The 27,990-nt window shown below is 47.4% G+C and overlaps 19 non-coding genes across 19 annotated transcripts; all 19 read left to right on the forward strand.

The window, feature by feature from the left end:
* Positions 1-419: 419 nt before the first annotated feature.
* On the forward strand, positions 420-501 carry trnas-cga (transfer RNA serine (anticodon CGA)). Its single transcript has one exon. It is a non-coding gene; the product is annotated as a tRNA-Ser (tRNA).
* Positions 502-2,918: 2,417 nt separating this feature from the next.
* On the forward strand, positions 2,919-3,000 carry trnal-caa (transfer RNA leucine (anticodon CAA)). The gene has a single exon. It is a non-coding gene; the product is annotated as a tRNA-Leu (tRNA).
* Positions 3,001-3,478: 478 nt separating this feature from the next.
* trnas-cga (transfer RNA serine (anticodon CGA)) lies at positions 3,479-3,560 on the forward strand. The gene has a single exon. It is a non-coding gene; the product is annotated as a tRNA-Ser (tRNA).
* Positions 3,561-6,287: 2,727 nt separating this feature from the next.
* Positions 6,288-6,369, forward strand: trnas-cga (transfer RNA serine (anticodon CGA)). Its single transcript has one exon. It is a non-coding gene; the product is annotated as a tRNA-Ser (tRNA).
* A 1,349-nt stretch (positions 6,370-7,718) lies between these two features.
* On the forward strand, positions 7,719-7,800 carry trnal-caa (transfer RNA leucine (anticodon CAA)). The gene has a single exon. It is a non-coding gene; the product is annotated as a tRNA-Leu (tRNA).
* Positions 7,801-8,278: 478 nt separating this feature from the next.
* On the forward strand, positions 8,279-8,360 carry trnas-cga (transfer RNA serine (anticodon CGA)). Its single transcript has one exon. It is a non-coding gene; the product is annotated as a tRNA-Ser (tRNA).
* A 1,536-nt stretch (positions 8,361-9,896) lies between these two features.
* Positions 9,897-9,978, forward strand: trnas-cga (transfer RNA serine (anticodon CGA)). The gene has a single exon. It is a non-coding gene; the product is annotated as a tRNA-Ser (tRNA).
* Positions 9,979-11,327: 1,349 nt separating this feature from the next.
* On the forward strand, positions 11,328-11,409 carry trnal-caa (transfer RNA leucine (anticodon CAA)). Its single transcript has one exon. It is a non-coding gene; the product is annotated as a tRNA-Leu (tRNA).
* A 478-nt stretch (positions 11,410-11,887) lies between these two features.
* trnas-cga (transfer RNA serine (anticodon CGA)) lies at positions 11,888-11,969 on the forward strand. Its single transcript has one exon. It is a non-coding gene; the product is annotated as a tRNA-Ser (tRNA).
* A 2,726-nt stretch (positions 11,970-14,695) lies between these two features.
* On the forward strand, positions 14,696-14,777 carry trnas-cga (transfer RNA serine (anticodon CGA)). The gene has a single exon. It is a non-coding gene; the product is annotated as a tRNA-Ser (tRNA).
* Positions 14,778-16,919: 2,142 nt separating this feature from the next.
* Positions 16,920-17,001, forward strand: trnal-caa (transfer RNA leucine (anticodon CAA)). Its single transcript has one exon. It is a non-coding gene; the product is annotated as a tRNA-Leu (tRNA).
* A 1,589-nt stretch (positions 17,002-18,590) lies between these two features.
* On the forward strand, positions 18,591-18,672 carry trnal-caa (transfer RNA leucine (anticodon CAA)). Its single transcript has one exon. It is a non-coding gene; the product is annotated as a tRNA-Leu (tRNA).
* Positions 18,673-20,261: 1,589 nt separating this feature from the next.
* Positions 20,262-20,343, forward strand: trnal-caa (transfer RNA leucine (anticodon CAA)). Its single transcript has one exon. It is a non-coding gene; the product is annotated as a tRNA-Leu (tRNA).
* A 1,536-nt stretch (positions 20,344-21,879) lies between these two features.
* trnas-cga (transfer RNA serine (anticodon CGA)) lies at positions 21,880-21,961 on the forward strand. Its single transcript has one exon. It is a non-coding gene; the product is annotated as a tRNA-Ser (tRNA).
* A 468-nt stretch (positions 21,962-22,429) lies between these two features.
* trnas-cga (transfer RNA serine (anticodon CGA)) lies at positions 22,430-22,511 on the forward strand. Its single transcript has one exon. It is a non-coding gene; the product is annotated as a tRNA-Ser (tRNA).
* A 1,038-nt stretch (positions 22,512-23,549) lies between these two features.
* trnal-caa (transfer RNA leucine (anticodon CAA)) lies at positions 23,550-23,631 on the forward strand. The gene has a single exon. It is a non-coding gene; the product is annotated as a tRNA-Leu (tRNA).
* A 987-nt stretch (positions 23,632-24,618) lies between these two features.
* On the forward strand, positions 24,619-24,700 carry trnas-cga (transfer RNA serine (anticodon CGA)). The gene has a single exon. It is a non-coding gene; the product is annotated as a tRNA-Ser (tRNA).
* A 468-nt stretch (positions 24,701-25,168) lies between these two features.
* On the forward strand, positions 25,169-25,250 carry trnas-cga (transfer RNA serine (anticodon CGA)). The gene has a single exon. It is a non-coding gene; the product is annotated as a tRNA-Ser (tRNA).
* A 478-nt stretch (positions 25,251-25,728) lies between these two features.
* trnas-cga (transfer RNA serine (anticodon CGA)) lies at positions 25,729-25,810 on the forward strand. Its single transcript has one exon. It is a non-coding gene; the product is annotated as a tRNA-Ser (tRNA).
* Positions 25,811-27,990: the final 2,180 nt, after the last annotated feature.

Consider the following 27,990-nt stretch of genomic DNA (forward strand, 5'->3'; position numbering starts at 1 on the left):
GCTCTCTCTGCCCTCATTTCTTGTAAGATACTGCATGGCACTGTGTGGAGATACTGCGGTTATATAAAGTGTGAAAAAATTAATTGGGGTCTTCCCGCACAGGTTTCTGTCCTGCTGACTGTGTTCTTCACCTGCATCTCCCCAACAAGCATTCATGCGCCTCCTCTGCAACAGACAAATATGACACTGGACCGTTTTGCAGCAGTGGCACGCTGTGATCATAAAGGGTTTATTACTCTGTGTTGTGGCTGCAGCAACCACTTTTCAAATCGGGGTCATTACATCCGTTTGTGTCGAGAATCGGAGACGCCAGGCCTCTTTTAGCCACCTCATCCTGCAGCTTGATTTTGTTTCTGAATCTTGGTGGCATCCTTGCTTCCCTGCCTGCAGTCAAGAGAGCTGTCTGGCTCCTGTTATACGTAGTCGTGGCCGAGAGGTTAAGGCGATGGACTCGAAATCCATTGGGGTCTCCCCGCGCAGGTTCAAACCCTGCCGACTACGGTTCCTACACTGCCCTTTTGTGCTGATAACTGTGCCTTCCAAGGCTTTTGCTCTCTCTGCCCTCATTTCTTGTAAGATACTACATGGCACTGTGTTGAGATACTGCGGTTATATAAAGTATGAAAAAATTCATTGGGGTCTTCCCGCACAGGTTTCTGTCCTGCTGACTGTGTTCTTCACCTGCATCTCCCCAACAAGCATTCACGCGCCTCCTCTGCAACAGACAAATATGACACTGGACTGTTTTGCAGCAGTGGCACGCTGTGATCTTAAAGGGTTTATTACTCTGTGTTGTGGCTGCAGCAACCACTTTTCAAATCGGGGTCATTACATCCTTTTGTGTCGAGAATCGAAGATGCCAGGCATCGATGGTGGCATCGTTGCTTCCCTGCCTGCAGTCAAGAGAGCTGTCTGGCTACCGTTAGACGTAGTCGTGGCCGAGAGGTTAAGGTGATGTACTTGAAATCTATTGGGGTCTCCCCGTGCAGGTTCTAACCCTGCCGACTACGGTTCCTAAACTGCACTTTTGTGCTGATAACTGTGCTTTCCAAAGCTTTTGCTCTCTCTTTTGTCATTTCTTGAAAGATTCTGCATGGCACTGTTTGGAGATACTGCGGTTATATAAAATGTGTAAAAATATTAACTTGGTTCTTCCCGCACAGGTTTTGGTCCTGCTGACTATGTTCTTCACCTGCATCTCCCCAACAAGCATTTATGCACCTCCTCTGCAACAGACAAATATGACACTGGACCGTTTTGCAGCAGTGGCCCAGTGGCACGCTGTGATCTTAAAGGGGTTATTACTCTGTGTTGTGGCTGCAGCAACCACTTTTCAAATCGGGGTCATTACATCTTTTTGTGTCGAGAATCGGAGACGCCAGGCTTCTTTTAGCTACCTCGTCCTTCAGCTTGATTTTGTTTCCAAATCTTGGTGGAATCCCTGCTTCCCTGCCTGCAGTCAAGAGAGCTGTCTAGCCATCATTAAATGTAGTCGTGGCCGAGAGGTTAGGCAATGGACTTGAAATCCATTGGGGTCTCCCGACACAGGTTCAAACCCTGCCGACTACAGTTCCTACACTGCCCTTTTGTGCTGATAACTGTGCCTTCCAAGGCTTTTGCTCTCTCTGCCCTCATTTCTTGTAAGATACTGCATGGCACTGTGTGGAGATACTGCGGTTATATAAAGTGTGAAAAAATTAATTGGGGTCTTCCCGCACAGGTTTCTGTCCTGCTGACTATGTTCTTCACCTGCATCTCCCCAACAAGCATTTATGCGCCTCCTCTGCAACAGACAAATATGACACTGGACCGTTTTGCAGCAGTGGCACACTGTGATCTTAAAGGGGTTATTACTCTTGTGTTGTGGCTGCAGCAACCACTTTTCAAATCGGGGTCATTACATCCTTTTGTGTCTTGTGTCGAGAATCGGAGACGCCAGGCTTCTTTTAGCCACCTCATCCTGCAGCCCTTTTGTGCTGATAACTGTGCCTTCCAAGGCTTTTGCTCTCTCTGCCCTCATTTCTTGTAAGATACTACATGGCACTGTGTTGAGATACTGCTGTTATATAAAGTATGAAAAAATTCATTGGGGTCTTCCCGCACAGGTTTCTGTCCTGCTGACTGTGTTCTTCACGTGCATCTCCCCAACAAGCATTCATGCGCCTCCTCTGCAACAGACAAATATGACACTGGACCGTTTTGCAGCAGTGGCACGCTGTGATCATAAAGGGTTTATTACTCTGTGTTGTGGCTGCAGCAACCACTTTTCAAATCGGGGTCATTACATCCTTTTGTGTCGAGAATCGAAGATGCCAGGCATCGATGGTGGCATCGTTGCTTCCCTGCCTGCAGTCAAGAGAGCTGTCTGGCCGCCATTAAATGTAGTCGTGGCCGAGAGGTTAAGGCGATGGACTCGAAATCCTGAATCGAAATTTCTGAATCTTGGTGGCATCCTTGCTTCCCTGCCTGCAGTCAAGAGTGCTGTCTGGCTCCCGTTGTACGTAATCGTGGCCGAGAGGTTAAGGCGATGTACTTAAAAATCCATTGGGGTCCCCCTGTGTGTAAAAAAATTAATTGGGTTCTTCCCGCACAGGTTTTGGTCCTGCTGACTGTGTTCTTCACCTGCATCTCCCCAACAAGCATTTATGCACCTCCTCTGCAACAGACAAATATGACACTGGACCGTTTTGCAGCAGTGGCCCAGTGGCACGCTGTGATCTTAAAGGGGTTATTACTCTGTGTTGTGGCTGCAGCAACCACTTTTCAAATCGGGGTCATTACATCCTTTTGTGTCGAGAATCGGAGACGCCAGGCTTCTTTTAGCTACCTCGTCCTTCAGCTTTCTTTTGTTTCTGAATCTTGGTGGCATCGTTGCTTCCCTGCCTGCAGTCAAGTATGCTGTCTGGCTCCTGTTATACGTAGTCGTGGCCGAGAGGTTAAGGCGATGTACTCAAAATCCATTGGGGTCTCCCCGTGCAGGTTCTAACCCTGCCGACTACAGTTCCTAAACTGCACTTTTGTGCTGATAACTCTGCTTTCCAAAGCTTTTGCTCTCTCTGTTGTCATTTCTTGAAAGATTCTGCATGGCACTGTTATGAGATACTGCGGTTATATAAAATGTGTAAAAAAATTAATTGGGTTCTTCCCGCACAGGTTTTGGTCCTGCTGACTATGTTCTTCGCCTGCATCTCCCCAACAAGCATTTATGCACCTCCTCTGCAACAGACAAATATGACACTGGACCGCTTTGCAGCAGTGGCCCAGTGGCACGCTGTGAACTTAAAGGGGTTATTACTCTGTGTTGTGGCTGCAGCAAACTCTTTTCAAATCGGGGTCATTACATCCTTTCGTGTCGAGAATCGGAGACGCCAGGCTTCTTTTAGCCACCTCATCCTGCAGCTTGCTTTTGTTTCTGAATCTTGGTGGCATCCTTGCTTCCCTGCCTGCAGTCAAGAGAGCTGTCTGGCTCCTGTTATACGTAGTCGTGGCCGAGAGGTTAAGGCGATGGACTCGAAATCCATTGGGGTCTCCCCGCGCAGGTTCAAACCCTGCCGACTACGGTTCCTACACTGCCCTTTTGTGCTGATAACTGTGCCTTCCAAGGCTTTTGCTCTCTCTGCCCTCATTTCTTGTAAGATACTACATGGCACTGTGTTGAGATACTGCGGTTATATAAAGTATGAAAAAATTCATTGGGGTCTTCCCGCACAGGTTTCTGTCCTGCTGACTGTGTTCTTCACCTGCATCTCCCCAACAAGCATTCACGCGCCTCCTCTGCAACAGACAAATATGACACTGGACTGTTTTGCAGCAGTGGCACGCTGTGATCTTAAAGGGTTTATTACTCTGTGTTGTGGCTGCAGCAACCACTTTTCAAATCGGGGTCATTACATCCTTTTGTGTCGAGAATCGAAGATGCCAGGCATCGATGGTGGCATCGTTGCTTCCCTGCCTGCAGTCAAGAGAGCTGTCTGGCTACCGTTAGACGTAGTCGTGGCCGAGAGGTTAAGGTGATGTACTTGAAATCTATTGGGGTCTCCCCGTGCAGGTTCTAACCCTGCCGACTACGGTTCCTAAACTGCACTTTTGTGCTGATAACTGTGCTTTCCAAAGCTTTTGCTCTCTCTTTTGTCATTTCTTGAAAGATTCTGCATGGCACTGTTTGGAGATACTGCGGTTATATAAAATGTGTAAAAATATTAACTTGGTTCTTCCCGCACAGGTTTTGGTCCTGCTGACTATGTTCTTCACCTGCATCTCCCCAACAAGCATTTATGCACCTCCTCTGCAACAGACAAATATGACACTGGACCGTTTTGCAGCAGTGGCCCAGTGGCACGCTGTGATCTTAAAGGGGTTATTACTCTGTGTTGTGGCTGCAGCAACCACTTTTCAAATCGGGGTCATTACATCTTTTTGTGTCGAGAATCGGAGACGCCAGGCTTCTTTTAGCTACCTCGTCCTTCAGCTTGATTTTGTTTCCAAATCTTGGTGGAATCCCTGCTTCCCTGCCTGCAGTCAAGAGAGCTGTCTAGCCATCATTAAATGTAGTCGTGGCCGAGAGGTTAGGCAATGGACTTGAAATCCATTGGGGTCTCCCGACACAGGTTCAAACCCTGCCGACTACAGTTCCTACACTGCCCTTTTGTGCTGATAACTGTGCCTTCCAAGGCTTTTGCTCTCTCTGCCCTCATTTCTTGTAAGATACTGCATGGCACTGTGTGGAGATACTGCGGTTATATAAAGTGTGAAAAAATTAATTGGGGTCTTCCCGCACAGGTTTCTGTCCTGCTGACTGTGTTCTTCACCTGCATCTCCCCAACAAGCATTCATGCGCCTCCTCTGCAACAGACAAATATGACACTGGACCGTTTTGCAGCAGTGGCACGCTGTGATCATAAAGGGTTTATTACTCTGTGTTGTGGCTGCAGCAACCACTTTTCAAATCGGGGTCATTACATCCTTTTGTGTCGAGAATCGAAGATGCCAGGCATCGATGGTGGCATCGTTGCTTCCCTGCCTGCAGTCAAGAGAGCTGTCTGGCCGCCATTAAATGTAGTCGTGGCCGAGAGGTTAAGGCGATGGACTCGAAATCCTGAATCGAAATTTCTGAATCTTGGTGGCATCCTTGCTTCCCTGCCTGCAGTCAAGAGTGCTGTCTGGCTCCCGTTGTACGTAATCGTGGCCGAGAGGTTAAGGCGATGTACTTAAAAATCCAATTGGGGTCCCCCTGTGCAGGTTCTAACCCTGCCGACTACGGTTCCTAAACTGCAGTTTTGTGCTGATAACTGTGCTTTCCAAAGCTTTTGCTCTCTCTGTTGTCATTTCTTGAAAGATTCTGCATGGCACTGTTTGGAGATACTGCGGTTATATAAAATGTGTAAAAAAACTTAATTGGGTTCTTCCCGCACAGGTTTGGTCCTGCTGACTATGTTCTTCACCTGCATCTCCCCAACAAGCATTTATGCACCTCCTCTGCAACACACAAATATGACACTGGACAGTTTTGCATCAGTGGCCCAGTGGCACGCTGTGATCTTAAAGGGTTTATTACTCTGTGTTGTGGCTGCAGCAACCACTTTTCAAATCGGGGTCATTACATCCTTTTGTGTCGAGAATCGGAGACGCCAGGCTTCTTTTAGCCACCTCGTCCTTCAGCTTGATTTTGTTTCCAAATCTTGGTGGAATCCCTGCTTCCCTGCCTGCAGTCAAGAGAGCTGTCTAGCCGCCATTGAATGTAGTCGTGGCCGAGAGGTTAAGGCGATGGACTTGAAATCCATTGGGGTCTCCCCGCGCAGGTTCAAACGTTGCCGACTATGGTTCCTACACTGCCCTTTTGTGCTGATAACTGTGCCTTCCAAGGCTTTTGCTCTCTCTGCCCTCATTTCTTGTAAGATACTGCATGGCACTGTGTTGAGATATTGCGGTTATATAAAGTGTGAAAAAATTCATTGGGGTTTTCCCGCACAGGTTTCTGTCCTGCTGACTATGTTCTTCACCTGCATCTCCCCAACAAGCATTTATGCGCCTCCTCTGCAACAGACAAATATGACACTGGACCGTTTTGCAGCAGTGGCACGCTGTGATCTTAAAGGGTTTATTACTCTGTGTTGTGGCTGCAGCAACCACTTTTCAAATCGGGGTCATTACATCCGTTTGTGTCGAGAATCGAAGATGCCAGGCCTCTTTTAGCCACCTCGTCCTTCAGCTTGATTTTGTTTCCGAATCTTGGTGGAATCCCTGCTTCCCTGCCTGCAGTCAAGAGAGCTGTCTAACCGTCATTAAATGTAGTCGTGGCCGAGAGGTTAAGGCGATGTACTCGAAATCCATTGGGGTCTCCCCGTGCAGGTTCTAACCCTGCCGACTACGTTTCCTAAACTGCACTTTTGTGCTGATAACTGTGCTTTCCAAGGCTTTTGCTCTCTCTGCCCTCATTTCTTGTAAGATACTGTATGGCACTGTGTGGAGATACTGCGGTTATATAAAGTGTGAAAAAATTCATTGGGGTCTTCCCGCACAGGTTTCTGTCCTGCTGACTATGTTCTTCACCTGCATCTCCCCAACAAGCATTTATGCGCCTCCTCTGCAACAGACAAATATGACACTGGACCGTTTTGCAGCAGTGGCACACTGTGATCTTAAAGGGGTTATTACTCTTGTGTTGTGGCTGCAGCAACCACTTTTCAAATCGGGGTCATTACATCCTTTTGTGTCTTGTGTCGAGAATCGGAGACGCCAGGCTTCTTTTAGCCACCTCATCCTGCAGCCCTTTTGTGCTGATAACTGTGCCTTCCAAGGCTTTTGCTCTCTCTGCCCTCATTTCTTGTAAGATACTACATGGCACTGTGTTGAGATACTGCTGTTATATAAAGTATGAAAAAATTCATTGGGGTCTTCCCGCACAGGTTTCTGTCCTGCTGACTGTGTTCTTCACCTGCATCTCCCCAACAAGCATTCATGCGCCTCCTCTGCAACAGACAAATATGACACTGGACCGTTTTGCAGCAGTGGCACGCTGTGATCATAAAGGGTTTATTACTCTGTGTTGTGGCTGCAGCAACCACTTTTCAAATCGGGGTCATTACATCCTTTTGTGTCGAGAATCGAAGATGCCAGGCATCGATGGTGGCATCGTTGCTTCCCTGCCTGCAGTCAAGAGAGCTGTCTGGCCGCCATTAAATGTAGTCGTGGCCGAGAGGTTAAGGCGATGGACTCGAAATCCTGAATCGAAATTTCTGAATCTTGGTGGCATCCTTGCTTCCCTGCCTGCAGTCAAGAGTGCTGTCTGGCTCCCGTTGTACGTAATCGTGGCCGAGAGGTTAAGGCGATGTACTTAAAAATCCATTGGGGTCCCCCTGTGTGTAAAAAAATTAATTGGGTTCTTCCCGCACAGGTTTTGGTCCTGCTGACTGTGTTCTTCACCTGCATCTCCCCAACAAGCATTTATGCACCTCCTCTGCAACAGACAAATATGACACTGGACCGTTTTGCAGCAGTGGCCCAGTGGCACGCTGTGATCTTAAAGGGGTTATTACTCTGTGTTGTGGCTGCAGCAACCACTTTTCAAATCGGGGTCATTACATCCTTTTGTGTCGAGAATCGGAGACGCCAGGCTTCTTTTAGCTACCTCGTCCTTCAGCTTTCTTTTGTTTCTGAATCTTGGTGGCATCGTTGCTTCCCTGCCTGCAGTCAAGTATGCTGTCTGGCTCCTGTTATACGTAGTCGTGGCCGAGAGGTTAAGGCGATGTACTCAAAATCCATTGGGGTCTCCCCGTGCAGGTTCTAACCCTGCCGACTACAGTTCCTAAACTGCACTTTTGTGCTGATAACTCTGCTTTCCAAAGCTTTTGCTCTCTCTGTTGTCATTTCTTGAAAGATTCTGCATGGCACTGTTATGAGATACTGCGGTTATATAAAATGTGTAAAAAAATTAATTGGGTTCTTCCCGCACAGGTTTTGGTCCTGCTGACTATGTTCTTCGCCTGCATCTCCCCAACAAGCATTTATGCACCTCCTCTGCAACAGACAAATATGACACTGGACCGCTTTGCAGCAGTGGCCCAGTGGCACGCTGTGAACTTAAAGGGGTTATTACTCTGTGTTGTGGCTGCAGCAAACTCTTTTCAAATCGGGGTCATTACATCCTTTCGTGTCGAGAATCGGAGACGCCAGGCTTCTTTTAGCCACCTCATCCTGCAGCTTGCTTTTGTTTCTGAATCTTGGTGGCATCCTTGCTTCCCTGCCTGCAGTCAAGAGAGCTGTCTGGCTCCTGTTATACGTAGTCGTGGCCGAGAGGTTAAGGCGATGGACTCGAAATCCATTGGGGTCTCCCCGTGCAGGTTCAAACCCTGCCGACTACGGTTCCTACTCTGCCCTTTTGTGCTGATAACTGTGCCTTCCAAGGCTTTTGCTCTCTCTGCCCTCATTTCTTGTAAGATACTACATGGCACTGTGTTGAGATACTGCGGTTATATAAAGTATGAAAAAATTCATTGGGGTCTTCCCGCACAGGTTTCTGTCCTGCTGACTGTGTTCTTCACCTGCATCTCCCCAACAAGCATTCACGCGCCTCCTCTGCAACAGACAAATATGACACTGGACTGTTTTGCAGCAGTGGCACGCTGTGATCTTAAAGGGTTTATTACTCTGTGTTGTGGCTGCAGCAACCACTTTTCAAATCGGGGTCATTACATCCTTTTGTGTCGAGAATCGAAGATGCCAGGCATCGATGGTGGCATCGTTGCTTCCCTGCCTGCAGTCAAGAGAGCTGTCTGGCTACCGTTAGACGTAGTCGTGGCCGAGAGGTTAAGGTGATGTACTTGAAATCTATTGGGGTCTCCCCGTGCAGGTTCTAACCCTGCCGACTACGGTTCCTAAACTGCACTTTTGTGCTGATAACTGTGCTTTCCAAAGCTTTTGCTCTCTCTTTTGTCATTTCTTGAAAGATTCTGCATGGCACTGTTTGGAGATACTGCGGTTATATAAAATGTGTAAAAATATTAACTTGGTTCTTCCCGCACAGGTTTTGGTCCTGCTGACTATGTTCTTCACCTGCATCTCCCCAACAAGCATTTATGCACCTCCTCTGCAACAGACAAATATGACACTGGACCGTTTTGCAGCAGTGGCCCAGTGGCACGCTGTGATCTTAAAGGGGTTATTACTCTGTGTTGTGGCTGCAGCAACCACTTTTCAAATCGGGGTCATTACATCTTTTTGTGTCGAGAATCGGAGACGCCAGGCTTCTTTTAGCTACCTCGTCCTTCAGCTTGATTTTGTTTCCAAATCTTGGTGGAATCCCTGCTTCCCTGCCTGCAGTCAAGAGAGCTGTCTAGCCATCATTAAATGTAGTCGTGGCCGAGAGGTTAGGCAATGGACTTGAAATCCATTGGGGTCTCCCGACACAGGTTCAAACCCTGCCGACTACAGTTCCTACACTGCCCTTTTGTGCTGATAACTGTGCCTTCCAAGGCTTTTGCTCTCTCTGCCCTCATTTCTTGTAAGATACTGCATGGCACTGTGTGGAGATACTGCGGTTATATAAAGTGTGAAAAAATTAATTGGGGTCTTCCCGCACAGGTTTCTGTCCTGCTGACTGTGTTCTTCACCTGCATCTCCCCAACAAGCATTCATGCGCCTCCTCTGCAACAGACAAATATGACACTGGACCGTTTTGCAGCAGTGGCACGCTGTGATCATAAAGGGTTTATTACTCTGTGTTGTGGCTGCAGCAACCACTTTTCAAATCGGGGTCATTACATCCGTTTGTGTCGAGAATCGAAGATGCCAGGCCTCTTTTAGCCACCTCGTCCTTCAGCTTGATTTTGTTTCCGAATCTTGGTGGAATCCCTGCTTCCCTGCCTGCAGTCAAGAGAGCTGTCTAACCGTCATTAAATGTAGTCGTGGCCGAGAGGTTAAGGCGATGTACTCGAAATCCATTGGGGTCTCCCCGTGCAGGTTCTAACCCTGCCGACTACGTTTCCTAAACTGCACTTTTGTGCTGATAACTGTGCTTTCCAAGGCTTTTGCTCTCTCTGCCCTCATTTCTTGTAAGATACTGTATGGCACTGTGTGGAGATACTGCGGTTATATAAAGTGTGAAAAAATTCATTGGGGTCTTCCCGCACAGGTTTCTGTCCTGCTGACTATGTTCTTCACCTGCATCTCCCCAACAAGCATTTATGCGCCTCCTCTGCAACAGACAAATATGACACTGGACCGTTTTGCAGCAGTGGCACACTGTGATCTTAAAGGGGTTATTACTCTTGTGTTGTGGCTGCAGCAACCACTTTTCAAATCGGGGTCATTACATCCTTTTGTGTCTTGTGTCGAGAATCGGAGACGCCAGGCTTCTTTTAGCCACCTCATCCTGCAGCCCTTTTGTGCTGATAACTGTGCCTTCCAAGGCTTTTGCTCTCTCTGCCCTCATTTCTTGTAAGATACTACATGGCACTGTGTTGAGATACTGCTGTTATATAAAGTATGAAAAAATTCATTGGGGTCTTCCCGCACAGGTTTCTGTCCTGCTGACTGTGTTCTTCACGTGCATCTCCCCAACAAGCATTCATGCGCCTCCTCTGCAACAGACAAATATGACACTGGACCGTTTTGCAGCAGTGGCACGCTGTGATCATAAAGGGTTTATTACTCTGTGTTGTGGCTGCAGCAACCACTTTTCAAATCGGGGTCATTACATCCTTTTGTGTCGAGAATCGAAGATGCCAGGCATCGATGGTGGCATCGTTGCTTCCCTGCCTGCAGTCAAGAGAGCTGTCTGGCCGCCATTAAATGTAGTCGTGGCCGAGAGGTTAAGGCGATGGACTCGAAATCCTGAATCGAAATTTCTGAATCTTGGTGGCATCCTTGCTTCCCTGCCTGCAGTCAAGAGTGCTGTCTGGCTCCCGTTGTACGTAATCGTGGCCGAGAGGTTAAGGCGATGTACTTAAAAATCCATTGGGGTCCCCCTGTGTGTAAAAAAATTAATTGGGTTCTTCCCGCACAGGTTTTGGTCCTGCTGACTGTGTTCTTCACCTGCATCTCCCCAACAAGCATTTATGCACCTCCTCTGCAACAGACAAATATGACACTGGACCGTTTTGCAGCAGTGGCCCAGTGGCACGCTGTGATCTTAAAGGGGTTATTACTCTGTGTTGTGGCTGCAGCAACCACTTTTCAAATCGGGGTCATTACATCCTTTTGTGTCGAGAATCGGAGACGCCAGGCTTCTTTTAGCTACCTCGTCCTTCAGCTTTCTTTTGTTTCTGAATCTTGGTGGCATCGTTGCTTCCCTGCCTGCAGTCAAGTATGCTGTCTGGCTCCTGTTATACGTAGTCGTGGCCGAGAGGTTAAGGCGATGTACTCAAAATCCATTGGGGTCTCCCCGTGCAGGTTCTAACCCTGCCGACTACAGTTCCTAAACTGCACTTTTGTGCTGATAACTCTGCTTTCCAAAGCTTTTGCTCTCTCTGTTGTCATTTCTTGAAAGATTCTGCATGGCACTGTTATGAGATACTGCGGTTATATAAAATGTGTAAAAAAATTAATTGGGTTCTTCCCGCACAGGTTTTGGTCCTGCTGACTATGTTCTTCGCCTGCATCTCCCCAACAAGCATTTATGCACCTCCTCTGCAACAGACAAATATGACACTGGACCGCTTTGCAGCAGTGGCCCAGTGGCACGCTGTGAACTTAAAGGGGTTATTACTCTGTGTTGTGGCTGCAGCAAACTCTTTTCAAATCGGGGTCATTACATCCTTTCGTGTCGAGAATCGGAGACGCCAGGCTTCTTTTAGCCACCTCATCCTGCAGCTTGCTTTTGTTTCTGAATCTTGGTGGCATCCTTGCTTCCCTGCCTGCAGTCAAGAGAGCTGTCTGGCTCCTGTTATACGTAGTCGTGGCCGAGAGGTTAAGGCAATGGACTCGAAATCCATTGGGGTCTCCCCGCGCAGGTTCAAACCCTGCCGACTACGGTTCCTACACTGCCCTTTTGTGCTGATAACTGTGCCTTCCAAGGCTTTTGCTCTCTCTGCCCTCATTTCTTGTAAGATACTACATGGCACTGTGTTGAGATACTGCGGTTATATAAAGTATGAAAAAATTCATTGGGGTCTTCCCGCACAGGTTTCTGTCCTGCTGACTGTGTTCTTCACCTGCATCTCCCCAACAAGCATTCACGCGCCTCCTCTGCAACAGACAAATATGACACTGGACTGTTTTGCAGCAGTGGCACGCTGTGATCTTAAAGGGTTTATTACTCTGTGTTGTGGCTGCAGCAACCACTTTTCAAATCGGGGTCATTACATCCTTTTGTGTCGAGAATCGAAGATGCCAGGCATCGATGGTGGCATCGTTGCTTCCCTGCCTGCAGTCAAGAGAGCTGTCTGGCTACCGTTAGACGTAGTCGTGGCCGAGAGGTTAAGGTGATGTACTTGAAATCTATTGGGGTCTCCCCGTGCAGGTTCTAACCCTGCCGACTACGGTTCCTAAACTGCACTTTTGTGCTGATAACTGTGCTTTCCAAAGCTTTTGCTCTCTCTTTTGTCATTTCTTGAAAGATTCTGCATGGCACTGTTTGGAGATACTGCGGTTATATAAAATGTGTAAAAATATTAACTTGGTTCTTCCCGCACAGGTTTTGGTCCTGCTGACTATGTTCTTCACCTGCATCTCCCCAACAAGCATTTATGCACCTCCTCTGCAACAGACAAATATGACACTGGACCGTTTTGCAGCAGTGGCCCAGTGGCACGCTGTGATCTTAAAGGGGTTATTACTCTGTGTTGTGGCTGCAGCAACCACTTTTCAAATCGGGGTCATTACATCTTTTTGTGTCGAGAATCGGAGACGCCAGGCTTCTTTTAGCTACCTCGTCCTTCAGCTTGATTTTGTTTCCAAATCTTGGTGGAATCCCTGCTTCCCTGCCTGCAGTCAAGAGAGCTGTCTAGCCATCATTAAATGTAGTCGTGGCCGAGAGGTTAGGCAATGGACTTGAAATCCATTGGGGTCTCCCGACACAGGTTCAAACCCTGCCGACTACAGTTCCTACACTGCCCTTTTGTGCTGATAACTGTGCCTTCCAAGGCTTTTGCTCTCTCTGCCCTCATTTCTTGTAAGATACTGCATGGCACTGTGTGGAGATACTGCGGTTATATAAAGTGTGAAAAAATTAATTGGGGTCTTCCCGCACAGGTTTCTGTCCTGCTGACTGTGTTCTTCACCTGCATCTCCCCAACAAGCATTCATGCGCCTCCTCTGCAACAGACAAATATGACACTGGACCGTTTTGCAGCAGTGGCACGCTGTGATCATAAAGGGTTTATTACTCTGTGTTGTGGCTGCAGCAACCACTTTTCAAATCGGGGTCATTACATCCTTTTGTGTCGAGAATCGAAGATGCCAGGCATCGATGGTGGCATCGTTGCTTCCCTGCCTGCAGTCAAGAGAGCTGTCTGGCCGCCATTAAATGTAGTCGTGGCCGAGAGGTTAAGGCGATGGACTCGAAATCCTGAATCGAAATTTCTGAATCTTGGTGGCATCCTTGCTTCCCTGCCTGCAGTCAAGAGTGCTGTCTGGCTCCCGTTGTACGTATTCGTGGCCGAGAGGTTAAGGCGATGTACTTAAAAATCCATTGGGGTCCCCCTGTGCAGGTTCTAACCCTGCCGACTACGGTTCCTAAACTGCAGTTTTGTGCTGATAACTGTGCTTTCCAAAGCTTTTGCTCTCTCTGTTGTCATTTCTTGAAAGATTCTGCATGGCACTGTTTGGAGATACTGCGATTATATAAAATGTGTAAAAAAACTTAATTGGGTTCTTCCCGCACAGGTTTGGTCCTGCTGACTATGTTCTTCACCTGCATCTCCCCAACAAGCATTTATGCACCTCCTCTGCAACACACAAATATGACACTGGACAGTTTTGCATCAGTGGCCCAGTGGCACGCTGTGATCTTAAAGGGTTTATTACTCTGTGTTGTGGCTGCAGCAACCACTTTTCAAATCGGGGTCATTACATCCTTTTGTGTCGAGAATCGGAGACGCCAGGCTTCTTTTAGCCACCTCGTCCTTCAGCTTGATTTTGTTTCCAAATCTTGGTGGAATCCCTGCTTCCCTGCCTGCAGTCAAGAGAGCTGTCTAGCCGCCATTGAATGTAGTCGTGGCCGAGAGGTTAAGGCGATGGACTTGAAATCCATTGGGGTCTCCCCGCGCAGGTTCAAACGTTGCCGACTATGGTTCCTACACTGCCCTTTTGTGCTGATAACTGTGCCTTCCAAGGCTTTTGCTCTCTCTGCCCTCATTTCTTGTAAGATACTGCATGGCACTGTGTTGAGATATTGCGGTTATATAAAGTGTGAAAAAATTCATTGGGGTTTTCCCGCACAGGTTTCTGTCCTGCTGACTATGTTCTTCACCTGCATCTCCCCAACAAGCATTTATGCGCCTCCTCTGCAACAGACAAATATGACACTGGACCGTTTTGCAGCAGTGGCACGCTGTGATCTTAAAGGGTTTATTACTCTGTGTTGTGGCTGCAGCAACCACTTTTCAAATCGGGGTCATTACATCCGTTTGTGTCGAGAATCGAAGATGCCAGGCCTCTTTTAGCCACCTCGTCCTTCAGCTTGATTTTGTTTCCGAATCTTGGTGGAATCCCTGCTTCCCTGCCTGCAGTCAAGAGAGCTGTCTAACCGTCATTAAATGTAGTCGTGGCCGAGAGGTTAAGGCGATGTACTCGAAATCCATTGGGGTCTCCCCGTGCAGGTTCTAACCCTGCCGACTACGTTTCCTAAACTGCACTTTTGTGCTGATAACTGTGCTTTCCAAGGCTTTTGCTCTCTCTGCCCTCATTTCTTGTAAGATACTGTATGGCACTGTGTGGAGATACTGCGGTTATATAAAGTGTGAAAAAATTCATTGGGGTCTTCCCGCACAGGTTTCTGTCCTGCTGACTATGTTCTTCACCTGCATCTCCCCAACAAGCATTTATGCGCCTCCTCTGCAACAGACAAATATGACACTGGACCGTTTTGCAGCAGTGGCACACTGTGATCTTAAAGGGGTTATTACTCTTGTGTTGTGGCTGCAGCAACCACTTTTCAAATCGGGGTCATTACATCCTTTTGTGTCGAGAATCGGAGACGCCAGGCTTCTTTTAGCCACCTCATCCTGCAGCTTGCTTTTGTTTCTGAATCTTGGTGGCTTCCTTGCTTCCCTGCCTGCAGTCAAGAGAGCTGTCTGGCTTATGTTATACGTAGTCATGGCTGAGAGGTCAAGGTGATGTACTCGAAATCCATTGGGGTCTCCCCGTGCAGGTTCTAACCCTGCCGACTACGGGTCCTAAACTGCACTTTTGTGCTGATAACTGTGCTTTCCAAAGCTTTTGCTCTCTCTGTTGTCATTTCTTGAAAGAATCTGCATGGCACTGTTTGGAGATACTGCGGTTATATAAAATGTGTAAAAAAATTAATTGGGTTCTTCCCGCACAGGTTTTGGTCCTGCTGACTATGTTCTTCACCTGCATCTCCCCAACAAGCATTTATGCACCTCCTCTGCAACAGACAAATATGACACTGGACCGTTTTGCAGCAGTGGCCCAGTGGCACGCTGTGATCTTAAAGGGGTTATTACTCTGTGTTGTGGCTGCAGCAACCACTTTTCAAATCGGGGTTATTACATCCTTTTGTGTCGAGAATCGGAGACGACAGGCTTCTTTTTGCAACCTCGTCCTTCAGCTTTCTTTTGTTTCTGAATCTTGGTGGCATCGTTGCTTCCCTGCCTGCAGTCAAGTATGCTGTCTGGCTCCTGTTATACGTAGTCGTGGCCGAGAGGTTAAGGCGATGTACACAAAATCCATTGGGGTCTCCTCGTGCAGGTTCTAACCCTGCCGACTACAGTTCCTAATCTGCACTTTTGTGCTGATAACTCTGCTTTCCAAAGCTTTTGCTCTCTCTGTTGTCATTTCTTGAAAGATTCTGCATGGCACTGTTATAAGATACTGCGGTTATATAAAATGTGTAAAAAAATTAATTGGGTTCTTCCCGCACAGGTTTCTGTCCTGCTGACTATGTTCTTCACCTGCATCTCCCCAACAAGCATTTATGCGCCTCCTCTGCAACAGACAAATATGACACTGGACCGTTTTTCAGCAGTGGCACACTGTGATCTTAAAGGGGTTATTACTCTTGTGTTGTGGCTGCAGCAACCACTTTTCAAATCGGGGTCATTACATCCTTTTGTGTCGAGAATCGGAGACGCCAGGCTTCTTTTAGCCACCTCATCCTGCAGCTTGCTTTTGTTTCTGAATCTTGGTGGCTTCCTTGCTTCCCTGCCTGCAGTCAAGAGAGCTGTCTGGCTTACGTTATACGTAGTCATGGCTGAGAGGTCAAGGTGATGTACTCGAAATCCATTGGGGTCTCCCCGTGCAGGTTCTAACCCTGCCGACTACGGGTCCTAAACTGCACTTTTGTGCTGATAACTGTGCTTTCCAAAGCTTTTGCTCTCTCTGTTGTCATTTCTTGAAAGAATCTGCATGGCACTGTTTGGAGATACTGCGGTTATATAAAATGTGTAAAAAAATTAATTGGGTTCTTCCCGCACAGGTTTTGGTCCTGCTGACTATGTTCTTCACCTGCATCTCCCCAACAAGCATTTATGCACCTCCTCTGCAACAGACAAATATGACACTGGACCGTTTTGCAGCAGTGGCCCAGTGGCACGCTGTGATCTTAAAGGGGTTATTACTCTGTGTTGTGGCTGCAGCAACCACTTTTCAAATCGGGGTCATTACATCCTTTTGTGTCGAGAATCGGAGACGCCAGGCTTCTTTTAGCTACCTCGTCCTTCAGCTTTCTTTTGTTTCTGAATCTTCGTGGCATCGTTGCTTCCCTGCCTGCAGTCAAGTATGCTGTCTGGCTCCTGTTATACGTAGTCGTGGCCGAGAGGTTAAGGCGATGCACTCAAAATCCATTGGGGTCTCCCCGTGCAGGTTCTAACCCTGCCGACTACAGTTCCTAAAATGCACTTTTGTGCTGATAACTCTGCTTTCCAAAGCTTTTGCTCTCTCTGTTGTCATTTCTTGAAAGATTCTGCATGGCACTGTTATGAGATACTGCGGTTATATAAAATGTGTAAAAAAATTAATTGGGTTCTTCCCGCACAGGTTTTGGTCCTGCTGACTATGTTCTTCACCTGCATCTCCCCAACAAGCATTTATGCACCTCCTCTGCAACAGACAAATATGACACTGGACCGCTTTGCAGCAGTGGCCCAGTGGCACGCTGTGAACTTAAAGGGGTTATTACTCTGTGTTGTGGCTGCAGCAAACTCTTTTCAAATCGGGATCATTACATCCTTTTGTGTCGAGAATCGGAGACGACAGGCTTCTTTTAGCCACCTCATCCTGCAGCTTGATTTTGTTTCTGAATCTTGGTGGCATTCTTGCTTCCCTGCCTGCAGTCAAGAGAGCTGTCAGGCTTCCACTAAAATTAGTCGTGGCAGAGAGGTTAAGGCGATGTACTCGAAATCCATTGGGGTCTCCCCGCGCGGGTTCTAACCCTGCCGACTACGTTTCCTAAACTGCACTTTTGTGCTGATAACTGTGCTTTCCAAGGCTTTTGCTCTCTCTGCCCTCATTTCTTGTAAGATACTGTATGGCACTGTGTGGAGATACTGCGGTTATATAAAGTGTGAAAAAATTCATTGGGGTCTTCCCGCACAGGTTTCTGTCCTGCTGACTATGTTCTTCACCTGCATCTCCCCAACAAGCATTTATGCGCCTCCTCTGCAACAGACAAATATGACACTGGACCGTTTTTCAGCAGTGGCACACTGTGATCTTAAAGGGGTTATTACTCTTGTGTTGTGGCTGCAGCAACCACTTTTCAAATCGGGGTCATTACATCCTTTTGTGTCGAGAATCGGAGACGCCAGGCTTCTTTTAGCCACCTCATCCTGCAGCTTGCTTTTGTTTCTGAATCTTGGTGGCTTCCTTGCTTCCCTGCCTGCAGTCAAGAGAGCTGTCTGGCTTACGTTATACGTAGTCATGGCTGAGAGGTCAAGGTGATGTACTCGAAATCCATTGGGGTCTCCCCGTGCAGGTTCTAACCTTGCCGACTACGGGTCCTAAACTGCACTTTTGTGCTGATAACTGTGCTTTCCAAAGCTTTTGCTCTCTCTGTTGTCATTTCTTGAAAGAATCTGCATGGCACTGTTTGGAGATACTGCGGTTATATAAAATGTGTAAAAAAATTAATTGGGTTCTTCCCGCACAGGTTTTGGTCCTGCTGACTATGTTCTTCACCTGCATCTCCCCAACAAGCATTTATGCACCTCCTCTGCAACAGACAAATATGACACTGGACCGTTTTGCAGCAGTGGCCCAGTGGCACGCTGTGATCTTAAAGGGGTTATTACTCTGTGTTGTGGCTGCAGCAACCACTTTTCAAATCGGGGTCATTACATCCTTTTGTGTCGAGAATCGGAGACGCCAGGCTTCTTTTAGCTACCTCGTCCTTCAGCTTTCTTTTGTTTCTGAATCTTGGTGGCATCGTTGCTTCCCTGCCTGCAGTCAAGTATGCTGTCTGGCTCCTGTTATACGTAGTCGTGGCCGAGAGGTTAAGGCGATGCACTCAAAATCCATTGGGGTCTCCCCGTGCAGGTTCTAACCCTGCCGGCTACAGTTCCTAAACTGCACTTTTGTGCTGATAACTCTGCTTTCCAAAGCTTTTGCTCTCTCTGTTGTCATTTCTTGAAAGATTCTGCATGGCACTGTTATGAGATACTGCGGTTATATAAAATGTGTAAAAAAATTAAATGGGTTCTTCCCGCACAGGTTTTGGTCCTGCTGACTATGTTCTTCACCTGCATCTCCCCAACAAGCATTTATGCACCTCCTCTGCAACAGACAAATATGACACTGGACCGCTTTGCAGCAGTGGCCCAGTGGCACGCTGTGAACTTAAAGGGGTTATTACTCTGTGTTGTGGCTGCAGCAAACTCTTTTCAAATCGGGATCATTACATCCTTTTGTGTCGAGAATCGGAGACGACAGGCTTCTTTTAGCCACCTCATCTTGCAGCTTGATTTTGTTTCTGAATCTTGGTGGCATTCTTGCTTCCCTGCCTGCAGTCAAGAGAGCTGTCAGGCTTCCACTAAAATTAGTCGTGGCAGAGAGGTTAAGGCGATGTACTCGAAATCCATTGGGGTCTCCCCGCGCGGGTTCTAACCCTGCCGACTACGTTTCCTAAACTGCACTTTTGTGCTGATAACTGTGCTTTCCAAGGCTTTTGCTCTCTCTGCCCTCATTTCTTGTAAGATACTGTATGGCACTGTGTGGAGATACTGCGGTTATATAAAGTGTGAAAAAATTCATTGGGGTCTTCCCGCACAGGTTTCTGTCCTGCTGACTATGTTCTTCACCTGCATCTCCCCAACAAGCATTTATGCGCCTCCTCTGCAACAGACAAATATGACACTGGACCGTTTTGCAGCAGTGGCACACTGTGATCTTAAAGGGGTTATTACTCTTGTGTTGTGGCTGCAGCAACCACTTTTCAAATCGGGGTCATTACATCCTTTTGTGTCGAGAATCGGAGACGCCAGGCTTCTTTTAGCCACCTCATCCTGCAGCTTGCTTTTGTTTCTGAATCTTGGTGGCTTCCTTGCTTCCCTGCCTGCAGTCAAGAGAGCTGTCTGGCTTATGTTATACGTAGTCATGGCTGAGAGGTCAAGGTGATGTACTCGAAATCCATTGGGGTCTCCCCGTGCAGGTTCTAACCCTGCCGACTACGGGTCCTAAACTGCACTTTTGTGCTGATAACTGTGCTTTCCAAAGCTTTTGCTCTCTCTGTTGTCATTTCTTGAAAGAATCTGCATGGCACTGTTTGGAGATACTGCGGTTATATAAAATGTGTAAAAAAATTAATTGGGTTCTTCCCGCACAGGTTTTGGTCCTGCTGACTATGTTCTTCACCTGCATCTCCCCAACAAGCATTTATGCACCTCCTCTGCAACAGACAAATATGACACTGGACCGTTTTGCAGCAGTGGCCCAGTGGCACGCTGTGATCTTAAAGGGGTTATTACTCTGTGTTGTGGCTGCAGCAACCACTTTTCAAATCGGGGTCATTACATCCTTTTGTGTCGAGAATCGGAGACGCCAGGCTTCTTTTAGCTACCTCGTCCTTCAGCTTTCTTTTGTTTCTGAATCTTGGTGGCATCGTTGCTTCCCTGCCTGCAGTCAAGTATGCTGTCTGGCTCCTGTTATACGTAGTCGTGGCCGAGAGGTTAAGGCGATGTACTCAAAATCCATTGGGGTCTCCTCGTGCAGGTTCTAACCCTGCCGACTACAGTTCCTAAACTGCACTTTTGTGCTGATAACTCTGCTTTCCAAAGCTTTTGCTCTCTCTGTTGTCATTTCTTGAAAGATTCTGCATGGCACTGTTATAAGATACTGCGGTTATATAAAGTATGAAAAAATTCATTGGGGTCTTCCCGCACAGGTTTCTGTCCTGCTGACTGTGTTCTTCACCTGCATCTCCCCAACAAGCATTCACGCGCCTCCTCTGCAACAGACAAATATGACACTGGACCGTTTTGCAGCAGTGGCACGCTGTGATCTTAAAGGGTTTATTACTCTGTGTTGTGGCTGCAGCAACCACTTTTCAAATCGGGGTCATTACATCCTTTTGTGTCGAGAATCGAAGATGCCAGGTATCGATGGTGGCATCGTTGCTTCCCTGCCTGCAGTCAAGAGAGCTGTCTGGCTACCGTTATACATAGTCGTGGCCGAGAGGTTAAGGTGATGTACTTGAAATCTATTGGGGTCTCCCCGTGCAGGTTCTAACCCTGCCGACTATGGTTCCTAAACTGCACTTTTATGCTGATAACTGTGCTTTCCAAAGCTTTTGCTCTCTCTTTTGTCATTTCTTGAAAGATTCTGCATGGCACTGTTTGGAGATACTGCGGTTATATAAAATGTGTAAAAAAATTAACTGGGTTCTTCCCGCACAGGTTTTGGTCCTGCTGACTATGTTCTTCACCTGCATCTCCCCAACAAGCATTTATGCACCTCCTCTGCAACAGACAAATATGACACTGGACCGTTTTGCAGCAGTGGCCCAGTGGCACGCTGTGATCTTAAAGGGGTTATTACTCTGTGTTGTGGCTGCAGCAACCACTTTTCAAATCGGGGTCATTACATCTTTTTGTGTCGAGAATCGGAGACGCCAGGCTTCTTTTAGCTACCTCGTCCTTCAGCTTGATTTTGTTTCCAAATCTTGGTGGAATCCCTGCTTCCCTGCCTGCAGTCAAGAGAGCTGTCTAGCCGTCATTAAATGTAGTCGTGGCCGAGAGGTTAGGCAATGGACTTGAAATCCATTGGGGTCTCCCGACACAGGTTCAAACCCTGCTGACTACAGTTCCTACACTGCCCTTTTGTGCTGATAACTGTGCCTTCCAAGGCTTTTGCTCTCTCTGCCCTCATTTCTTGTAAGATACTGCATGGCACTGTGTGGAGATACTGCGGTTATATAAAGTGTGAAAAAATTCATTGGGGTCTTCCCGCACAGGTTTCTGTCCTGCTGACTATGTTCTTCACCTGCATCTCCCCAACAAGCATTTATGCGCATCCTCTGCAACAGACAAATATGACACTGGACCGTTTTGCAGCAGTGGCACACTGTGATCTTAAAGGGGTTATTACTCTGTGTTGTGGCTGCAGCAACCACTATTCAAATCGGGGTCATTACATCCTTTTGTGTCGAGAATCGGAGACGCCAGGCTTCTTTTAGCCACCTCATCCTGCAGCTTGCTTTTGTTTCTGAATCTTGGTGGCATCCTTGCTTCCCTGCCTGCAGTCAAGAGAGCTGTCTGGCTCCCGTTATATATAGTCGTGGCCGAGAGGTTAAGGCGATGGACTCGAAGTCCATTGGGGTCTCCCTGCGCAGGTTCAAACCCTTCCGACTACGGTTCCTACACTGCCCTTTTGTGCTGATAACTGTGCCTTCCAAGGCTTTTGCTCTCTCTGCCCTCATTTCTTGTAAGATACTACATGGCACTGTGTTGAGATACTGCGGTTATATAAAGTATGAAAAAATTCATTGGGGTCTTCCCGCACAGGTTTCTGTCCTGCTGACTATGTTCTTCACCTGCATCTCCCCAAGAAGCATTTATGCGCCTCCTCTGCAACAGACAAATATGACACTGGACCGTTTTGCAGCAGTGGCACACTGTGATCTTAAAGGGGTTATTACTCTGTGTTGTGGCTGCAGCAACCACTTTTCAAATCAGGGTCATTACATCCTTTTGTGTCGAGAATCGGAGACGCCAGGCTTCTTTTAGCCACCTCATCCTGCAGCTTGCTTTTGTTTCTGAATCTTGGTGGCATCCTTGCTTCCCTGCCTGCAGTCAAGAGAGCTGTCTGGCTTACGTTATACGTAGTCATGGCCGAGAGGTTAAGGTAATGTACTCGAAATCCATTGGGGTCTCCCCGTGCAGGTTCTAACCCTGCTGACTACGTTTCCTAAACTGCACTTTTGTGCTGATAACTGTGCTTTCCAAAGCTTTTGCTCTCTCTGTTGTCATTTCTTGAAAGATTCTGCATGGCACTGTTTTGAGATACTGCGGTTATATAAAATGTGTAAAAAAATTAATTGGGTTCTTCCCGCACAGGTTTTGGTCCTGCTGACTATGTTCTTCACCTGCATCTCCCCAACAAGCATTTATGCACCTCCTCTGCAACAGACAAATATGACACTGGACCGTTTTGCAGCAGTGACCCAGTGGCACGCTGTGATCTTAAAGGGTTTATTACTCTGTGTTGTGGCTGCAGCAACCACTTTTCAAATCGGGGTCATTACATCCTTTTGTGTTGAGAATCGGAGACGCCAGGCTTCTTTTAACCACCTCGTCCTTCAGCTTGATTTTGTTTCTGAATCTTGGTGGCTTCCTTGCTTCCCTGCCTGCAGTCAAGAGAGCTGTCTGGCTTATGTTATACGTAGTCATGGCTGAGAGGTCAAGGTGATGTACTCGAAATCCATTGGGGTCTCCCCGTGCAGGTTCTAACCCTGCCGACTACGGGTCCTAAACTGCACTTTTGTGCTGATAACTGTGCTTTCCAAAGCTTTTGCTCTCTCTGTTGTCATTTCTTGAAAGAATCTGCATGGCACTGTTTGGAGATACTGCGGTTATATAAAATGTGTAAAAAAATTAATTGGGTTCTTCCCGCACAGGTTTTGGTCCTGCTGACTATGTTCTTCACCTGCATCTCCCCAACAAGCATTTATGCACCTCCTCTGCAACAGACAAATATGACACTGGACCGTTTTGCAGCAGTGGCCCAGTGGCACGCTGTGATCTTAAAGGGGTTATTACTCTGTGTTGTGGCTGCAGCAACCACTTTTCAAATCGGGGTCATTACATCCTTTTGTGTCGAGAATCGGAGACGCCAGGCTTCTTTTAGCTACCTCGTCCTTCAGCTTTCTTTTGTTTCTGAATCTTGGTGGCATCGTTGCTTCCCTGCCTGCAGTCAAGTATGCTGTCTGGCTCCTGTTATACGTAGTCGTGGCCGAGAGGTTAAGGCGATGTACTCAAAATCCATTGGGGTCTCCTCGTGCAGGTTCTAACCCTGCCGACTACAGTTCCTAAACTGCACTTTTGTGCTGATAACTCTGCTTTCCAAAGCTTTTGCTCTCTCTGTTGTCATTTCTTGAAAGATTCTGCATGGCACTGTTATAAGATACTGCGGTTATATAAAGTATGAAAAAATTCATTGGGGTCTTCCCGCACAGGTTTCTGTCCTGCTGACTGTGTTCTTCACCTGCATCTCCCCAACAAGCATTCACGCGCCTCCTCTGCAACAGACAAATATGACACTGGACCGTTTTGCAGCAGTGGCACGCTGTGATCTTAAAGGGTTTATTACTCTGTGTTGTGGCTGCAGCAACCACTTTTCAAATCGGGGTCATTACATCCTTTTGTGTCGAGAATCGAAGATGCCAGGTATCGATGGTGGCATCGTTGCTTCCCTGCCTGCAGTCAAGAGAGCTGTCTGGCTACCGTTATACATAGTCGTGGCCGAGAGGTTAAGGTGATGTACTTGAAATCTATTGGGGTCTCCCCGTGCAGGTTCTAACCCTGCCGACTATGGTTCCTAAACTGCACTTTTATGCTGATAACTGTGCTTTCCAAAGCTTTTGCTCTCTCTTTTGTCATTTCTTGAAAGATTCTGCATGGCACTGTTTGGAGATACTGCGGTTATATAAAATGTGTAAAAAAATTAACTGGGTTCTTCCCGCACAGGTTTTGGTCCTGCTGACTATGTTCTTCACCTGCATCTCCCCAACAAGCATTTATGCACCTCCTCTGCAACAGACAAATATGACACTGGACCGTTTTGCAGCAGTGGCCCAGTGGCACGCTGTGATCTTAAAGGGGTTATTACTCTGTGTTGTGGCTGCAGCAACCACTTTTCAAATCGGGGTCATTACATCTTTTTGTGTCGAGAATCGGAGACGCCAGGCTTCTTTTAGCTACCTCGTCCTTCAGCTTGATTTTGTTTCCAAATCTTGGTGGAATCCCTGCTTCCCTGCCTGCAGTCAAGAGAGCTGTCTGGCTCCCGTTATATATAGTCGTGGCCGAGAGGTTAAGGCGATGGACTCGAAGTCCATTGGGGTCTCCCTGCGCAGGTTCAAACCCTTCCGACTACGGTTCCTACACTGCCCTTTTGTGCTGATAACTGTGCCTTCCAAGGCTTTTGCTCTCTCTGCCCTCATTTCTTGTAAGATACTACATGGCACTGTGTTGAGATACTGCGGTTATATAAAGTATGAAAAAATTCATTGGGGTCTTCCCGCACAGGTTTCTGTCCTGCTGACTATGTTCTTCACCTGCATCTCCCCAAGAAGCATTTATGCGCCTCCTCTGCAACAGACAAATATGACACTGGACCGTTTTGCAGCAGTGGCACACTGTGATCTTAAAGGGGTTATTACTCTGTGTTGTGGCTGCAGCAACCACTTTTCAAATCAGGGTCATTACATCCTTTTGTGTCGAGAATCGGAGACGCCAGGCTTCTTTTAGCCACCTCATCCTGCAGCTTGCTTTTGTTTCTGAATCTTGGTGGCATCCTTGCTTCCCTGCCTGCAGTCAAGAGAGCTGTCTGGCTTACGTTATACGTAGTCATGGCCGAGAGGTTAAGGTAATGTACTCGAAATCCATTGGGGTCTCCCCGTGCAGGTTCTAACCCTGCTGACTACGTTTCCTAAACTGCACTTTTGTGCTGATAACTGTGCTTTCCAAAGCTTTTGCTCTCTCTGTTGTCATTTCTTGAAAGATTCTGCATGGCACTGTTTTGAGATACTGCGGTTATATAAAATGTGTAAAAAAATTAATTGGGTTCTTCCCGCACAGGTTTTGGTCCTGCTGACTATGTTCTTCACCTGCATCTCCCCAACAAGCATTTATGCACCTCCTCTGCAACAGACAAATATGACACTGGACCGTTTTGCAGCAGTGACCCAGTGGCACGCTGTGATCTTAAAGGGTTTATTACTCTGTGTTGTGGCTGCAGCAACCACTTTTCAAATCGGGGTCATTACATCCTTTTGTGTTGAGAATCGGAGACGCCAGGCTTCTTTTAGCCACCTCGTCCTTCAGCTTGATTTTGTTTCTGAATCTTGGTGGAATCCCTGCTTCCATGCCTGCAGTCAAGAGAGCTGTCTAGCCACCATTAAATGTAGTCGTGGCCGAGAGGTTAAGGCGATGGACTCGAAATCCATTGGGGTCTCCCCGCGCAGGTTCAAACCCTGCCGACTACGGTTCCTACACTCCCCTTTTGTGCTGATAACTGTGCCTTCCAAGGCTTTTGCTCTCTCTGCCCTCATTTCTTGTAAGATACTGTATGGCACTGTGTGGAGATACTGCGGTTATATAAAATTTGAAAAAATTCATTGGGGTCTTCCCGTACAGGTTTCTGTCCTGCTGACTATGTTCTTCACCTGCATCTCCCCAACAAGCATTTATGCGCCTCCTCTGCAACAGACAAATATGACACTGGACCGTTTTGCAGCAGTGGCACGCTGTGATCTTAAAGGGTTTATTACTCTGTGTTGTGGCTGCAGCAACCACTTTTCAAATCGGGGTCATTACATCCTTTTGTGTTGAGAATCGGAAACGCCAGGCTTCTTTTAGCCACCTCGTCCTTCAGCTTGATTTTGTTTCTGAATTTTGGTGGAATCCCTGCTTCCGTGCCTGCAGTCAAGAGAGCTGTCTGGCCGCCATTAAATGTAGTCGTGGCCGAGAGGTTAAGGCGATGGACTCGAAATCCTGAATCGAAATTTCTGAATCTTGGTGGCATCCTTGCTTCCCTGCCTGCAGTCAAGAGTGCTGTCTGGCTCCCGTTGTACGTAATCGTGGCCGAGAGGTTAAGGCGATGTGCTTAAAAATCCATTGGGGTCCCCCTGTGCAGGTTCTAACCCTGCCGACTACGGTTCCTAAACTGCAGTTTTGTGCTGATAACTGTGCTTTCCAAAGCTTTTGCTCTCTCTGTTGTCATTTCTTGAAAGATTCTGCATGGCACTGTTTGGAGATACTGCGGTTATATAAAATGTGTAAAAAAAACTTAATTGGGTTCTTCCCGCACAGGTTTGGTCCTGCTGACTATGTTCTTCACCTGCATCTCCCCAACAAGCATTTATGCACCTCCTCTGCAACAGACAAATATGACACTGGACAATTTTGCAGCAGTGGCCCAGTGGCACGCTGTGATCTTAAAGGGTTTATTACTCTGTGTTGTGGCTGCAGCAACCACTTTTCAAATCGGGGTCATTACATCCTTTTGTGTCGAGAATCGGAGACGCCAGGCTTCTTTTAGCCACCTCGTCCTTCAGCTTGATTTTGTTTCCAAATCTTGGTGGAATCCCTGCTTCCCTGCCTGCAGTCAAGAGAGCTGTCTAGCCGCCATTGAACGTAGTCGTGGCCGAGAGGTTAAGGCGATGGACTTGAAATCCATTGGGGTCTCCCCGCGCAGGTTCAAACCTTGCCGACTATGGTTCCTACACTGCCCTTTTGTGCTGATAACTGTGCTTTCCAAGGCTTTTGCTCTCTCTGCCCTCATTTCTTGTAAGATACTGCATGGCACTGTTTGGAGATACTGCGGTTATATAAAATTTGAAAAAATTAATTGGGGTCTACCCGCACAGGATTCTGTCCTGCTGACTATGTTCTTCACCTGCATCTCCCCAACAAGCATTTATGCGCCTCCTCTGCAACAGACAAATATGACACTGGACCGTTTTGCAGCAGTGGCACGCTGTGATCTTAAAGGGTTTATTACTCTGTGTTGTGGCTGCAGCAACCACTTTTCAAATCGGGGTCATTACATCCTTTTGTGTTGAGAATCGGAGACGCCAGGCTTCTTTTAGCCACCTCGTCCTTCAGCTTGATTTTGTTTCTGAATCTTGGTGGAATCCCTGCTTCCGTGCCTGCAGTCAAGAGAGCTGTCTAGCCGCCATTAAATGTAGTCGTGGCCGAGAGGTTAAGGCGATGGACTCGAAATCCTGAATCGAAATTTCTGAATCTTGGTGGCATCCTTGCTTCCCTGCCTGCAGTCAAGAGTGCTGTCTAGCTCCCATTGTACGTAATCGTGGCCGAGAGGTTAAGGCGATGTACTTAAAAATCCTTTGGGGTCCCCCTGTGCAGGTTCTAACCCTGCCGACTACGGTTCCTAAACTGCAGTTTTGTGCTGATAACTGTGCTTTCCAAAGCTTTTGCTCTCTCTGTTGTCATTTCTTGAAAGATTCTGCATGGCACTGTTTGGAGATACTGCGGTTATATAAAATGTGTAAAAAAATTAATTGGGTTCTTCCCGCACAGGTTTGGTCCTGCTGACTATGTTCTTCACCTGCATCTCCCCAACAAGCATTTATGCACCTCCTCTGCAAAAGACAAATATGACACTGGACAGTTTTGCAGCAGTGGCCCAGTGGCACGCTGTGAT

This window comes from Carassius gibelio, chromosome A14, assembly GCF_023724105.1.
Source record: "Carassius gibelio isolate Cgi1373 ecotype wild population from Czech Republic chromosome A14, carGib1.2-hapl.c, whole genome shotgun sequence".
NCBI classification, from domain to species: domain Eukaryota; kingdom Metazoa; phylum Chordata; class Actinopteri; order Cypriniformes; family Cyprinidae; genus Carassius; species Carassius gibelio.